The sequence below is a fragment of the Antechinus flavipes genome, chromosome 5 (genome assembly GCF_016432865.1).
Source record: "Antechinus flavipes isolate AdamAnt ecotype Samford, QLD, Australia chromosome 5, AdamAnt_v2, whole genome shotgun sequence".
NCBI lineage: Eukaryota > Metazoa > Chordata > Mammalia > Dasyuromorphia > Dasyuridae > Antechinus > Antechinus flavipes.
In genome coordinates, this window is record NC_067402.1 from 112,895,520 (window position 1) to 112,911,204 (window position 15,685).

At 36.4% G+C, this 15,685-nt stretch overlaps 1 long non-coding RNA gene across 2 annotated transcripts in view; it reads left to right on the forward strand.

Moving 5' to 3' along the window:
* Positions 1-15,685, forward strand: part of LOC127538449 (uncharacterized) — a 57,882-nt gene that overhangs the window by 15,447 nt on the left and 26,750 nt on the right. For both annotated transcript variants that reach the window (XR_007947738.1, XR_007947737.1), the window contains exon 2: positions 1,305-1,410. This is a non-coding gene — a long non-coding RNA (uncharacterized LOC127538449). The remainder of the gene's footprint in view (positions 1-1,304; positions 1,411-15,685) is intronic.

The window sequence follows — 15,685 nt, forward strand, 5'->3', positions numbered from 1 at the left end:
GAACTAAAAGAGGCCTTAACACTCATCTAATCCACGCTTATCCCATATCTTATATATGAGGAAAATAAGGGCAAAATACGTTGTGACCTCCCCAAGGTCACAGTGGTAACAGAACCTCTCTTATCTATCAAAGTGGAAACATCCCTAGAAGAGATTTTGGCAGTGTACCCATAGAACTGATAAGCACACTCTGCTAATTTTCTGCAAGGTCAGAATACTATAGTTTCTAAGGCTTTTGACATAGTATTACTCACACGCCTGGGGAATGATTGCTGAGTTATTATCAGTGATATTTGAACACTACTGCAGAGCAGAAGAGGTGCCATAAGACTGAAGGAAAGTGAATGTCCTAGTTTTCAGGATAGAGAAGGCAGTAAAATCTGCACTTGTTATAGGACAGTGAAGTTGACTTTGATTCTTGGCAAAATGCCAAACATGCTGTGAACATATAGAAAAGGAGATCACAAGTGGTCCTTGAAATATTGATAACAGTGTTCTAGAAAAACCAGGTTATCACCAATTATTAGATCTTAGGTCTCCTCACTCACAGTGTGGAGTTTTTCCTACTCCAACACACTGCCTCAAAGTTCTTCCTTGCTTCTTAACACACTAGAGTTACCCTGTATAGATAAGAAAAAGCATTGAAAATTGGATTCTGACCTATGTTGGGAGTGAATAAATGATGGCTGCTTCTAGAAGTAATTTTGGTGATCTGAGAAGGGCAAGAAGGGCTCAGGGAACACCTACTGTTTCCAACTCAAAGAACCAATTAGCCCAAATGCATATATATTCTTGGCTTCCTACTTAGGAAAGAGAAGTCAACAACCAGGGAGGGAATCTGTGGTTTATTAAAGATTTTGACAACTATTTCGGATCTAGTTAAGCATTCTTAGAACCTTGTCTTTATTTATTTTTTTGATATGAAACATAATTCATTCTTTTTAACAGAACCCATTTTGGAAGGCTATTCTAATTAAATTTCTCTATGGTTAAAATTAATCAGACAATGATGGAAAGCTAGAACTAAATGAGATTTTTGCAATGATCCTAACCCATTTATTTTTACAGTTGAGCATACTAGGAAGGAACATGGCAAAAAAGAAAGAATACGGATTCATCATCAGAAGCCTAGGTTCAACTCCCTATTTTATTATTTAATATGATATATACATATATGTAGTGTACATGTAATATATTTGTATATGTAATATATATATATATATGATGTGATAGAAAGAAAGTAGAACTTAAAATACATAAAGGAATCATGGGACCTGAATTTTACCTGTTTCTATAACTTGTAGGGTAACCAGATGAAGCCATACTGCCTCTAGTGCTGGAGTTAAGAGGAAGACTCATCTTCATGAGTTCAACTCTGGTCTCAGATATTTACTTGCTGTGTAACTCTGGGTAAGTCACTTAAATTTGTTTGCCTCCATTTCCTCATCTGTAAAATGAGCAGGAGGAGAAAATAGCAAACCACTCCAGTATCTCTGCCAAGAAAATCTTGAAAAGAGGTCTCAATGAGTTGGATCCAACTGATCAACAACAATCAATCTTCCACTTTTTACCTCTAAGACCCTAGACAAGTTATTTATTGACTAAATGTCTCAGTTTCCTCACCTGTAAAATGAAGGGAAATAGACTAGACAACCTTGGAGATCCTTTCTAATTTTAAATCTATGATCCTATGATTCTCGGTGCTAGCTGTATAAATGATATGGGACAACATATCTGGCCAACATTTTTCTTTCTTATAAAAAGAGAAGGTCAGATAAAATTACATTTAAGGTCCCTTCTAACTATAAATTTTATTTGAAGACCCAGGAGGTGAAATTACTTATCCAAAGTCATATGAATAATTAATGGCAGAGCCAGGACTAAAATCCAAGTCTTTTGATCATCAGTCCACATAAAATTGCTGGAAAGATCAGAAGAAATTGAGATGTTTTATCTGTTCTAAAGATGAAGTCCAAAGGGCAGATACAGGAAGGAAAAAATTTTGTGTAAGAAAAAGACCCATTTTAAGTCAGAAAGAGATCTTAGTCCTGTTGAATTCTCTTAGTGTCTGAGAAATTAAGTTACTGCAGCTGGTCTCTCTTCTCCCAGGAGGTGGCAGCAGCAGCAACCTCAGACCACCCAAGAGGTCAGAAGGTTTTGCCATTTGAGCAATTTACTGGTTTTGGTTTTCTTTGTTTGGTGTGTGTGTGTGTGTGTGTGTGTGTGTGTGTGTGTGTGTTTATAAAGACTTGCATGTGAATTAGTGAATCTCTATTATGTATAATTTTTAAAAAAGTATATGTTAAATTTAACATGTTATCACCAACATGGTGTTACTTGGTTGCGTTCCTTTCTAAAATTCATTCTCCTCTCTTCTGGGTATTTTAAAAATGTTTCCTTGCAATAGGTCTTTCCTTTCTTTTATTCTTTAAAAAAATAGATCAATATTTGTTCTCCTCTATACCCTCTTGTAAAAATAAAAGCCTTCTTTTATAATAAATAAGCGTCAAACAAAACAAATTCACAGATTGCTTATGTTTAAAAATGCAGATCTCATTCTGTACCTATAGTCTATCCACTATCTCTCTGCCAAGAGGTGAAAAGCATCCTTTATCATTATAACCAATCACTATATATTCAGAGTTTAAAAATTTTTCCAAATTGTTTTCTTTTACAATGTTGTAATGGCATAGATTGTTTTCTTCATTCTATTCATTTTTACTTTCTATCAATTCATACGGGATTTTCCAGGTTTCTCTGAATTCATTCCATTGATCATTTTGTATACCATAATTATATCTTATTCATTTAATTTATTATATACTATAATTTATTGAGATGTTCTTCAATTTGATATATATCCATTTTGTTTTCTGTTTATTGTTAAAAAATGCTGCTATCAATATTTTTGGTATATATTTTAAATTTTTTTAAAGAGTATATATGTATCTTTTCCTGTCTTTGATTTTTTTGGGGGTATATGCTCAATATTAATATTACTAGGTCAATATACATTTTAGTGATTTTACAGGTATAGTTTCAAATTTCTTTCTAGAATGGTTGGATTAATTCCAAGCTCTACCAAAAGTGCATCAGTTGGTCTTTCCTCTTAGAAATAACTATTGTGATTTTCCTTTTTTGTCTTCTTTATTGTTTAGATGAATATGACGTAGAACCTCAGTATTGTTTTAATTTTCCTTTTTTATCAATAATTCAAAACATTCTTTCATACTATTAATATTTTGCGCATTTTCTTTTGAGAACTTTCTATTCTTATCCTTTATTTGTTGGAAAATGGCTCTTGTTCTGATAAATTTATATCAATTTCCTATATATCTTAGGTATCAGACCTTTATCAGAAAAATTTACTACTCTCGCAATTAACTATTTCCTTTTTATTTTAGACTATTGATTTTTTCCCCCTGAGGCAACTGGGGGTAAGTGACTTGTCCAGGGTCACACAGCTAATAAGTTAGAAGTGTCTGAGACCAGATTTGAACTCAGTTCCTCCTGACTTCAGGGCTGGTGTTCTTCCCATTGTGCTACCTAGCTGACCTTAAAAAAACCAAAACTTTTTAATTTTATGTAATAAAATTGCACATTTTTAATGATCATTTCCCTCTGTCCTTTGTTGTTGGATACATAGGAGCCATCTGAAAGTGGCTGCTGGAGATCCAACGCAGAATGGATCTCCTCTTGTGAGAGGATGATACAAGGAGATTGAGAGGCTGTTGCTGTTCTCTGATCTCTCTCCTCTTCCCTCTGCCACCAATTTAGCTCATTCCCAGTCCGCAACACCTGTGTCAACAAAGGCTGCTTTGCAACTCCTTCAGATGTTATGATCCACAGCTGTGGAGGCTCTCGGAGAATTGATCTGTCCCTTAACACTTTGGCCAAAAATTATTCTTATCTGTAATTCTAAAAGATATTTATTTTCTTCTCCAGTTCATTTATGGTATAAACTTTTTATCTATCCATTTGGAGCTTTTTGTGGATAGTATAAGATGTTAATGTAAACCTGATTTCTCCCAGAGAATTTTCCAATTTCCCCAGAAATTGTTGCATACTGAGTCCCTCACCCATTAATCAGTACTCTTTGATTTAGTGAACACTATGTTACTATGATTTTGTGTTTTGTGTACTCGGTCTGTTCCACTGCTATTTTTTAACCAGTACCTAATTGTTTTGATAATTATTGCTTTGTAGTATAGTTTGAGAACTGATAGTGCTAGATACCTTTCCCTCCCACTTTTCCCCATTATTTCCCTTGATATTCTTGATTTTAAGTTTTCTAGATGAATTTTGTTTTCATTTCATATAGTTCTATAAATTAATCTTTTAGTAGTTTGGTAGAGCATTGAAACTATAGATTAATTTAGGTAACATTATGATTTTTACTATATTAATATAGCCCAAACATAAGTGATTAATTCTTCTCAAGTCTTCTGTCAAAAGGATTCCCTTATTTATATAATTCTTATATGTGTCTTGGTAAGTAGACTCCTAGATGTTTTATATATGATGTAATTATTGCAAATAAAATTTCTTTTCTTCTTTCTTTTATACTGAGTTTGTTGGTAGTATACAAAAACGCAGATTTTTTGGATACTTATTGAAGTTATTATGTCAGTTAATTTTTAATTAAACCTCTGGACTTATCTAAATAAGGGAAGGGGAAGGGAATAAGCATTTATTATGCCCCTACTATGTGCCAGGCATTCTGCTGAGCACTTTGCAAATATTATCTAATTTGATCCTTACAATAGCCTCAGATGTAGTTACTATTTTATGTTGAGGAAGCTGAGGCAGACAGATTTGAACTCAAGTCTTCCTGACATTAATCCCAAGGTTCTAACTACTATGCCACCTTGGTATCAGGTGATATGATAAACCACCCTATCGTTTGCCAAGAGTTATATTTTTTCTTCTTGGCTTATGCTTATTCTTTCAACATCTTTTTCTTGCTTTATTGGCATATCTAACATTTCTACAGCTATATTAAATAATACTGGCATAATGGACATCCTAGCTTTATTACTAATCTTATTGGAAAGACCTCTAGCATTTCTTCATTATAGATAAAAGTCTTCTTTGGTTTTAGATTAGTGTTTACCATATTCAGAAAAGGTCTATTTGTGCTTATGTTATTTAAAGTGTTTAACACAAAAGCTTTTTCTGCATTTAATAGCAGTTTGTTGTTCACCTCAGAACTCAGAAATCCCTGACCCTAGAGTCAGGCCACTTGTTCCTTCCTCTCCACAGTCTACTGATTTTACCGGTTCAAACCAGGTCAAGGAATGAATTGGCTATGATTCTCCCTATAAGTGCCTGGACTCCGTAAATACTTCAATCTGAGCTTGACCTTGAAGCTTTTGTGAGCAGCAGGGAAACCAGTGTCATGTTAAGAAGGAGAAATAGCTTAAAAAAAAAAAAAAAAAACGCTGCAAGAAGTGACTTAAGCAAAAATACTCACGCAAAATTTAGATCCGGTGGAGCTCATTGGTTGGCTCAGCTCACTACATTCTTTCTGAACTAAGTAAGTATTGTTGCTTGAGTCCTCTCCTTTCTGGAAATGAAGAAAGAAAAAATCCTAGGAAAACAGCAAAGCATTCTATTTTTGTGCACTGCTCTCCTTTGTCCCCTGGGGGGCTCTTGACCATAATATTCCAGCTCTGCTCCATACCTATCCTTTCCTCCCACACCCAGCCCCCAATGCCTTGAATTGGTCTAAGTCTGAGATACCCGTTTAACTGGACATGAATAACGTATGGCTGTCATTTCTTCATCTATAAAACCAGGAGTCTGAACTAGATTCTTAAGGGCTCTTGCAGCACTAACAGTCTTTTGATGAAGAGAATCATACAGATTGCTCTGTTCCAGCCCACACGGTCTGCCCGGTATTCCTGCAGATTGGTGGTACACTTGCCATCTTCTTCCCTTGGCATGATTAGCCTTCCATACCTGAATACTTTGTCTTTACCTGCTTGTTTTAGAAATCTTAGCTTCCTTTGAGGCTTCGCTCATGCAACAACTCTTATGGAAAGCCTTTCTTGATCCCCTCCAGTTCAGTACTATCCCCCTTTTCAAATGACCTTATGTTTACTTCTCTTTGTACAAGTTGTACCCCAGTGTAATTAAATTGTTTTCCCATTTGTTTTTTTTTTGTCTTTGTATCTCTAATTCATTGTGTATAGCAGGCACTTAATAAATATTTATTGAATTTAATTGACCAGGAACAATTTGATTGCCCCCCCCCAATTGATGAATAGTGTAATCCATACTTAATCTAAGCTGATGAAACAATTCAAGAATAATTTCCTGCATCCCCTTTCCCACAGTTATTTAAAACTAGCAAACAGGCCTTCTAGAGAACATTTATCCATTGCCTCAGATGATGATCTCTTAGTAGTCTAGGTTTGGAGATATTCCTTGATTCCAACATAGTCCAGAGACAATGACAACTGTTCTTAAACTTTACTGTCTAATGAACTCCACTGACACCTGGCAAAAGGCCTAAGGATGCCTTCTTAGAAAAAATGTTTTTAAATGCATAAATAAAATATAAAGTATTATAAAGGAAACCACTGATATTAAAACACAATTATCAAAAACCATTTTTGAAAAAAGCCTTACAAATCTCAGGATAAGAAAGAACACTTGGTCTATGGAAAAGGGGGAACTAGCTTTCAATTAGCAGCTAGCTGGCACAATAGATAGAGTGTAGGGCCAGAATTAGGAAGACCTCTCTTCATGAGTTCAGATCTGGTCTCAAACATTTTCTAGCTATGTGAGCTGGTTAAGTCACTTAATCTTTTTTGCCTCATTTGTAAAATGAACTGGAAAAGGAAATGGCAAATCAGTCCAGTATCTTTGCCAATGAAACTTTAAATGAGGTCAGAAAGAGTCCAATACAATCGAAAAACAACTGTATAACAAGCTATCAATTAGTCAACAAATATTTATTAGGTGCCTACTACGTGCCAGATGTTGTGCTAAGCACTGGGAATAGACAGCAAAAATATTCCCTGTTCTCAAGTAGTTCAATCTAATGGGGACATAATATGGAAACAAGAAAATACAAACAAGGATCAATTGGAAGTAATCAGCAGAGGGATGGCACTAGCATTAAGGGGATTGGAAAGATTTTTCTTGTGAAAAGTGGGATTTTAGCTAGGACTTGAAGGAAGCCAGATAAGCCAAAAGATGGAAATTTGGAATGAAAGGAATCTAGAAATGGGAGAAGCCCGTGAAAATGCATGGAGTGAGAAGGGTCTGTGGAAGGAACAGCAGTGAGGTCGGAGTCACTGGATCATAAGGGAGTGAGTTGTAAGAACACTGGCAAGGTAAGAAAAGGACAGATTATAAAGGGCTTTAAAAGCCAGAGAGAGTATTTTATATTTAGTCCTGAAGGAAACAGGGAGCCACTGGAGTTTATTAAATAGCTTTTTCACCCCCTTCTGCCTAATACCACTCGCTTCTATCTTATACTGACTAGTCAGTAATCGTCACTTTCAATTAGTCCTGTCCAATGACCATCCTGCTTAGCAATACAAAATCAAGGAACTGTCCTTATGAGATAAAAGAAGGACAAGCTGAAATTGGAGTGGTCATTCATATCTTTTAATTGGGATACAACTTGAAAGTAAGATGAAAAGAGAAAGATGGCAGAGAAATGGTAGTGACAGACATAGCTGATGTCACAGCAAGACACAGCATAGTAAGTCAGAGCTAGTTGGGGGATGGAGCAGAGCTGGGTCCATGGAGGAACCCAACAGGCCCCAGGGCAAAGGAGAACAATGGATTGGAAAGCCAGGAGAGCAGTTCAGAACAGCAGCACATGCCTTGGCTTTTCCAGACCTCCTTGCCAAGGCAAACATCCCTTGTCTTCCCCAGCAGATTGCTTTCTCTGTCGTCTCCAATATCACTTATCTTTAATCTTTCTCTATCTGCTGGCTACTTTCTTATTGCCAACAAAGCTGCCCATGTCTTCCCCAACCTCAAAAAATCCTTACTTACTCTATTCATCCATCCCTACTGAGACATCTCTCCTCTCTATTTTCTTTCCTCTCACTTTCTTCCTAGTTTTCTACAATTTGGCTTCTAAATGCATCATTTAATCAAAACTGCTCTGCCCAAATTTACCAGTGATCTCTTCATTGCCAAATCTGATGACCTTTTCTCACTTTTCTTCCTTTAACTTCCCTACAGCCTTTGACACCATTGATCATCCTCACTGCTGTATCTGGTTTTCCTCTTATTTCTCATCCTCTCCTCAGTCTCCTTCATTAGATATTCATTCATTCATTAGATATTCATTCATTCACTCATTCATTCATTCAGGTGTTTCTATAATAGCCTCCAAGACTGTCATGGGGTCCCTTTTTTCTCCTACTATACTATATTACTTGGTAATCATATTATCTCTCATGGATTTAGTTATCATCTTTATGTTAATAATTCTGAGTTTTATTTGTCTAATTCTGACCTCTAGTCTCACATTTACAACTATTTATTGAACATCTTGAATTGGATGTTTCATAAACATTTTAAAATAAGAGGTCCAAAATTGTACTCATTATTTTTCCCCTTAAGCCCTCTCTTTTCCTGAACTTCCCTATCACTGTTGAAGAATCCACCATCTTCCCAGTTACCCAGGCTGACAACCTGTCATTTTCTACTCCTTACTCTCTCTCATATCCACCTACCCAAATGTCCAATCAGTTGTCAAGTCAAGGCATCTTTACTGTAATAATATATCTTGTATTCACCCTCATCTTTCTTCTGACACTGCCACCACCTAGCGTAAGCCCTCATGACTTTACAGTTGAACTACTGCCATAGATTTTTTTAAATTTAATTTTTAAAAATAATAGCTTTTTATTTTAAAAATATATGCAAAGGTACTTTTCAACATCCACTCTTGCAAAGTCTTATGTTCCAAATTTTTTCTCCCTCTCATTCCCTACTTCCTCCCCTAGACAGCAAGTAATCCAATGTATGTTAAATATGTGTAATTCTTTTATACATATATCCACAATCATCATGCTATACAACAAAAATCAGTTCAAAAATGAAAAAGTGAGAAAGAAAACAAAAAGCAAGCAAACAACAACAAAATGAAAATACTACGTTGTTATCCACATTCAGTCCCAGAGTCCTCTCTCTGGGTGTTGGTGGCTCTCACTAGCACAAATCTATTGGAATTCTGCCATAGACTTTTAACTGGTTATCTGCCTCAAAAGTCTCTCCCTACCTCCACCCAAGATCCATAACTGTGCAGTCTTTCTACACTTTACTCATCCTCACATAGTTGAGAGGGATGTCTGGGGGTACTAAAATGTTGTATTTGTTCCAAAATCACAGAATTATCTATTGGGGGCCAGATTTGAACCCACTTACTGGAAATGGAATTTATTTCATAATGTTTAATGTACTTATTGAAGTTTTTTGTTCTCAATTTTTAAAACAGACCATAATGGATTATGTTTCTTTTCCTAAGGATAAAAACTTAGTAGTTTCTTCTTTGTGGATCTCATTATTTCTTTTTAAAAAAAATGTTTTTTTTGCCTGCAGGGCAGTAACCCTAAATAGGCAAAAAAAGTTCCTTGCTCTAAAGAATCTAAGCAACAACAGCTGACATCAGTACATAAAAGGAAGCTGGACTAAAAGCAGTAGCTGTCAAGCGTGCACACCCTGGACGGCAGATTCAGTTGCAAAATTAACATCATCATTATTATTATAATTATACTAAGAGAGGCATTTAAATAATTGTTCAAAAGTGTCTTCTTCAGGAAATAACTAAATCAGAGCCAGCTGTCATAAACTGTTCTCTATAATAATAATCAAGCATACACAGCTCCAGCATTCACAGCAGCCCCACAATAACAAATTTGTGTTCTCATCTAATGTCCTCAAACCACCTACCAATGACAAACTAACCTGTGTTCCAGATCCTGTATCTCTCCCAGTGAGTGACCTGTGTTTTGAAGCAACTGTCCCAGAACAACCCTGAAGATCACAAATTAGTGGGCAAAGATGGGGCAGACAGAGTCAATGATAGTCAGGTGTGTATGGTAGGCCACAGGCAAGAAGCATTATAAGAGTAAAATGAGGTACATAATACAGAGGGGAAGAATGTAAAATTAGGTAAGGACAGTTCTGTCAGCTCCTAAAAAGAGTCATGGAAAATAAGGAAGAAAAAACTGTTGGAAAACAACAACAACTGATGAGAAACATAACCGTGAAGAAGGACATTTTTCACTTATTGGCTTGCAAATTGTAAGCAAAGAGGACCAGTAAGGAAGCAAGAAAAGATCTTGCTTTTATTTTGCTTATGAAATCAACCAAAAATATTTGAGGTTTTCTCTTCCCAAGATACAGCTGTGAAATGACTAATCAGATTCAAGTGGGCATGAACCAGAGACTAAATGTGCCTCCTTATTAGGAATGAAAAAAAAAATGTTGATATGCAATGTTCATTCAAAAGAGCACCTTAGGTAATCAATCGAGATTAACCAGATAAAAATACATATGTATATATTTAAAAAACAAAGCAAAACATGTATAACATTTAAAGGATTTCTGTCTGGGGGGATGGAAAGAGGAAGGAGAAAGAGAATTTGGCTCAAAACTTTAAAAAAGTTTGAAATTGTTTTAACATGTAATTGGGGAAATATATCTGATGTGATGCGATTTGGGGGTCCCCTGACCTTGGGGCTTGTGTTCTAATGGGTCAGTGGGTCCTGAGTCTTCTGGCATTGGAATTTTGCCTCAGGAAACTCCCAGTCTATTTGAGTCTGACCACTCTTTAGCCAGATAGCTTCTGACCTCAGGAAACTCCTGCCCAGTCTGTCTGATTCTGAATAGACCACTTCTCAGTTCATTGCTGACTGATGATCTAGTCAGTGATAATCAGAGACCACCCTCAATTCATCTGGAGATTATTCTTTAATCTTGTCCTCAGGTCATAGAATTAATATATCTATGATTGAAAGCTGTATAAGTGTATCTCCTTGCTTCAGTTTCTTTACTGAATTCCCTTACAATTCAGTCTGCCTGATAATGGCATATATTACTTTCAATAAAATCTTTGTCCCTTGACTAGGAGATGGGTTCAAGCCTACTTTTGAGACACCTTGTGACAGTAGTGTGGGACTTTTGGAGTAGCCCCCTTCTCAACATCAACATATCTATAATCTATCTCTATAACTATATCTATAGACAAAGCAAAAAGAATTCAAGCCTCTTAAATAACAGTACTAGGATCTTCTTGTATGCTGTTTATGTCTCAGTAGAAATCTCTATTTTCCTAAAGCAATTCTGTATTAACTCAAATATTCTCCCCTCTCTATCCCCACCAAAATTGCCTTGAGTATTTCAGTTTTTTCCAGTTTTGGTAAAAATTCCTGTTCCCAAACTAATTGCTTTGTCTATCAGCTGCAGAGGATCTCCAAAAGGCTTATTAGTAATTGAAGTAAATAGCTCTGACTTAAAAAAAAAAAACTACCCTAGACTATAAGGTCAGCTAGATGACAGAGAGTCAGAATTTTCTTGAGTTCACCAATGTCAGACACTTACTAGTTATATAAACCTGGGCATGTCACTTCATCCTGTCTGCCTCAGTTTTCTCATCTGTAAAATGAGCTGGAGAAGGAATGGCAAACCACTCTGGTATCTTTTCTGAGAAATCCCCAAATGGGGTCACAAAGATTCAGACACAATTAAAATAAGTGAATAAGAAAAAAAGAGTTAGAAGGAACCCCAAAAGGCCTATGATCCCTTTGTTTTATAGATGAAGAAACTGAGACCTAGAGAGGTTGAGTTGGTCAATGGTACACAGGCATTAAAAGTTACACATGGGATTGCAAATTGTGTTCCCCTTGACTTTTGGGGGTGAACTTTGAAACTCTCCTCTGATTGAGACCCACCTTTCAGGGTAGTTAAGTGATTTCATTCAGGTGGAAATCTTGGCAGGGACTAGCTGCACCCTCTGTTGAGTTGAAGATTAGCCCAGAACCACTCCCAGTAACTCGAACTCAAGTGGTCTCATTCAGTTGGAGATCTGGGCCTGATCTTGCTATTGAGTGGCTTAAAACTCCAAGATAAGTACTCTCTTTTCAACTGGAAATCTAGACTTGGAGGCATTGAATCTCATTCAAGAGAAGCCCCAGCCTCAGTCTTCTTATAAAAAGACAATTTTGAACTCCAAATCTCTGCAGAAATCTGAAGTAGGATTATGTTTTGCCAAGGGACCTCTCTTCTTGGCACAGCTGCCTGCCAGGACTCTTGCCTGCTGTGAAGATACCCTCTTCTCGGTGTTAACCTTTGCAATTTTCCCTGACAGGACTTTTTGCCACTAAGAAGTTTGTCTTCCTAGCTAAGCTAGCTTCTCGGTGCCAATAAAAATCCCCCAAATTTTGGGTTTGTGAATTCTTTCACATTGGATGCACAGACCAGAAGGGATTCTCACACCCCAATTCTCGACCACTAGACCCTCCCCATAAGGGTGGGTTTCATATCCAGTTCCTTGAACTTTAAATCCAGTGCCCTTCCCAGTGTACCATAAAGCCTCAAAAAGAGGAGCTCTCAAAGAGTTGTTAACAGCACCTTAAAGAAGTACTCACTGTTCTCATCAAGTCTTTGAAAGTCTTAGAAATTATGGTCCTGATTACAATAGCTTAGTCCTCAAGTTATTGTTAACAACAAGAAGTTATTGTTATTGAAAACACATTTCTAGATTCCTTAAGGAGTTCAAAAGTGATTTTTTCACAAATCCCCATAAGATAAGTAGTACCTGTGTGGGTTTATTCCCTTTTTACAGAAGAGGAAATGGAGGGTCAGAGAAATTATTTGACCATACTCACTGAGCCAGTAAGTGTTGGGACTGGGACTCAGGCCTAATATGTTTCTCACCTGACACAGCGGCCAGAAAGACCTTTCTGACAAAAAGGATTTGCTGCCCCTCAAAAGCAGTGAGATATGCTCTAAATGAAGGAAGGATGAAGGGAGAAAAAAAGAAAAAAGAGAGATGGAGAAAGAAAAAGAGAAAACGAGAGAGACAGAGAAAAAAAAACTTTAAGGTAAAATCCTCACAGGAAATGAAAGGGAAAAATACAAGTGTGCCTAATCAACTCTTTCCTCCCTAAACTAGGATCTATGCATCAGCTTTAGAGTTAGGAGAAGTTTAGGGCTGGCTTTGGAGAGAAGGAAGTAAGGCCCCTCCCAAACCGCTGCAACTTTTATTCAACTTTATTCTGTTGCATTCCTCTCTCTGTCAGTACAATCTTTCAAAGCAGCCCCATTAGCTGGGGATGTGAAATACTTGGAGCTTGTTTTCTCTAGTAGAGACCATAAAAACCACTCCAGCTTTAAGACTGAAAGCACTTCCTGAAGGAGTTTTAAAATTGTTTTGGAGTTATTTTCCAATTGAAAACACTAGTTTCGTTACTTCAAGAATTCAGCAGCTTCAAGTTTAAGAAATAGCTATGTTGGATAGAATTCTAGACCTGGAGTTAAGAAGATCTGAGTTCAAATCCCGCCTGAGATACTAGTTATATAACCTGGAGCAAATGCCTTAGCCTCAGTTTCCTCATCTGTAAAATGGGGATGATACTAATAGCACTTACCTCCCAGTGCCTGGCATATATTTAATGCTATATAAATGTGAGCTATTGCTATGAGAATTTAGAATTTGCTGGAAGTGAGGTGGTCTTTCATTGTATTCTATTGCACTTCTTTGTCTTTGCCATGTTCTGTCTGGTTGTCCATCCTACAATCCCAACTTCAAGCTGCAGATTCCTCAGAAACAACAAGGGCCCAGCAGTGTCCTTAATGAAGGTAACACTAAGTAAGGGCTCAACTAGTGTCTTCACTGGTTGACCAGAAGCCAGGCTCGTACTTCTAATAGGAAAGGGTAAGAAAGGAAAACAAAAAACAGCAACAACAAAAAAAGAAAGGAGATAAAATAAAGCAAAAGGGATTTCATGATACAATGAAGCAATACTGTGGGATAAGGGAGGCCCAAGGTAAAACCCCAGAATAGAATAATATTGAGATAACTACAACCAGAAGTTTAGAAAAAAAGAAATGGAATGACCAAAAAAAGAAAAGAAAGGAAAAAATAAAGAAAAGAAAATTGATGAAAGAGATAAACTTAGAACAAAAGCTAAGAAACCTTAGTAAACAGTGAGGCATTTAAAAAAAAGAATGGAAGAAACAGAACTCAAAAACTAATACAATAAGAAATAACAAAACAAAATCATAAGAAAGAAAAACTGGAAGGAAATGGGAAAAATCTACTTTCAAAAACAACTGACCTAGAAAATAGGATTGGAGAGAAAATATAAGAAATGGAGGGCTCCCAGAAAAGTACACTGAAATTAAAAAAAAACCTGAACACACTATTTCTATGAGTCATAAAAAGATTTGTTCAAAAGTATTGAAACTAGAGGGGAAAGAAGTGATAAAATTCACAGATTACCACCAGAGAGAGATGAAATTGGGACTGCCAAATTCCAGCACTTCTAAATCAGAGCTAAATATTAAATATTTAGGGATAAGGATAGAATATTAACAGATCATAAATAAAGAACCCCAAATTCAGCTAGCCAGGATTAGGCATTAATATCAATAAGGAAAAGAGAATAAAATATGCTATAGCAAAGGTAAGTAGAAATGCACTTGTACCCCAAATATTAATTATGCTGCAAAAGTAGGGAGTAAAAAAAATGAATCTTACCAAAGTCAATCTCTTTCAAATATTCTTCTTACAAAAACCAAGCTGGGAAAAATCATCCTTCAAAGGAACCCTAAGAAAAATATACACATCTGAACATCTCTGCAAGACAAGGTGAAGAACAACTTTTTGTACACAGAAAAGAGAGAATATACTCTTGCCTCTTCAAAATCCAAACATTCTCTAAGAGTCAGTGAGCATAATTCCTCCTAAATATTTCACTTAGCAATAGAAAATATGTTTGGAAAAAACTGAGGTATTGAGAAAACATAAAAGCAAATATATTAAGTATCATAATGGAAATCAATAAGAAATTTTTCATTTGAAATTCTAGCTAGTCTCATTCATGCACCTAGATAGATCACCTGTTTCTTGCAAGATATGTAAATGAACCAAATTATTTCATATTTTTTTAAAAATTCTGTTTTGGAGGGGATGTGGGAAAAGTGGGGCACAATATGTTGTTGATGGAGTTGTGAACTGATTCAATCTTTCTTGAGAGCAATTTGGAATTATGCCCAAAGGGCTATCAAATTGTGCATACCCTTTAATCCAGCAGTGTCTCTATTGTGCTTGAATCCCAAAGATATCATAAAGGAGGGAAAGGGACCCACATATGCAAAAATGTTTGTGGCAGCCCTTTGTGTAGTGGTAGTAGAAACAGAGTGGATGCCCATCATTCGGAGAATGGCTGCATAAATTGTGGCATATGAATGTTATGGAATATTGTTGTTCTATAAGAAATGATCAGCAGGATCATTCCAGAGAGGCCTGGAGAGACTTACATAAGCTGATGCTAAGTGAAATGAGCAGAACCAAAAGATCATTATAGAAGCCAAAAGCAAGATTCTACAATGATCAATTCTGATGGACGTGGCTCTCTTCAACAGTGAGATGATTCAGGCCAGTGACAATGGTCTTGTGATGAAAAGAGCCATCTGCAACCAGAAA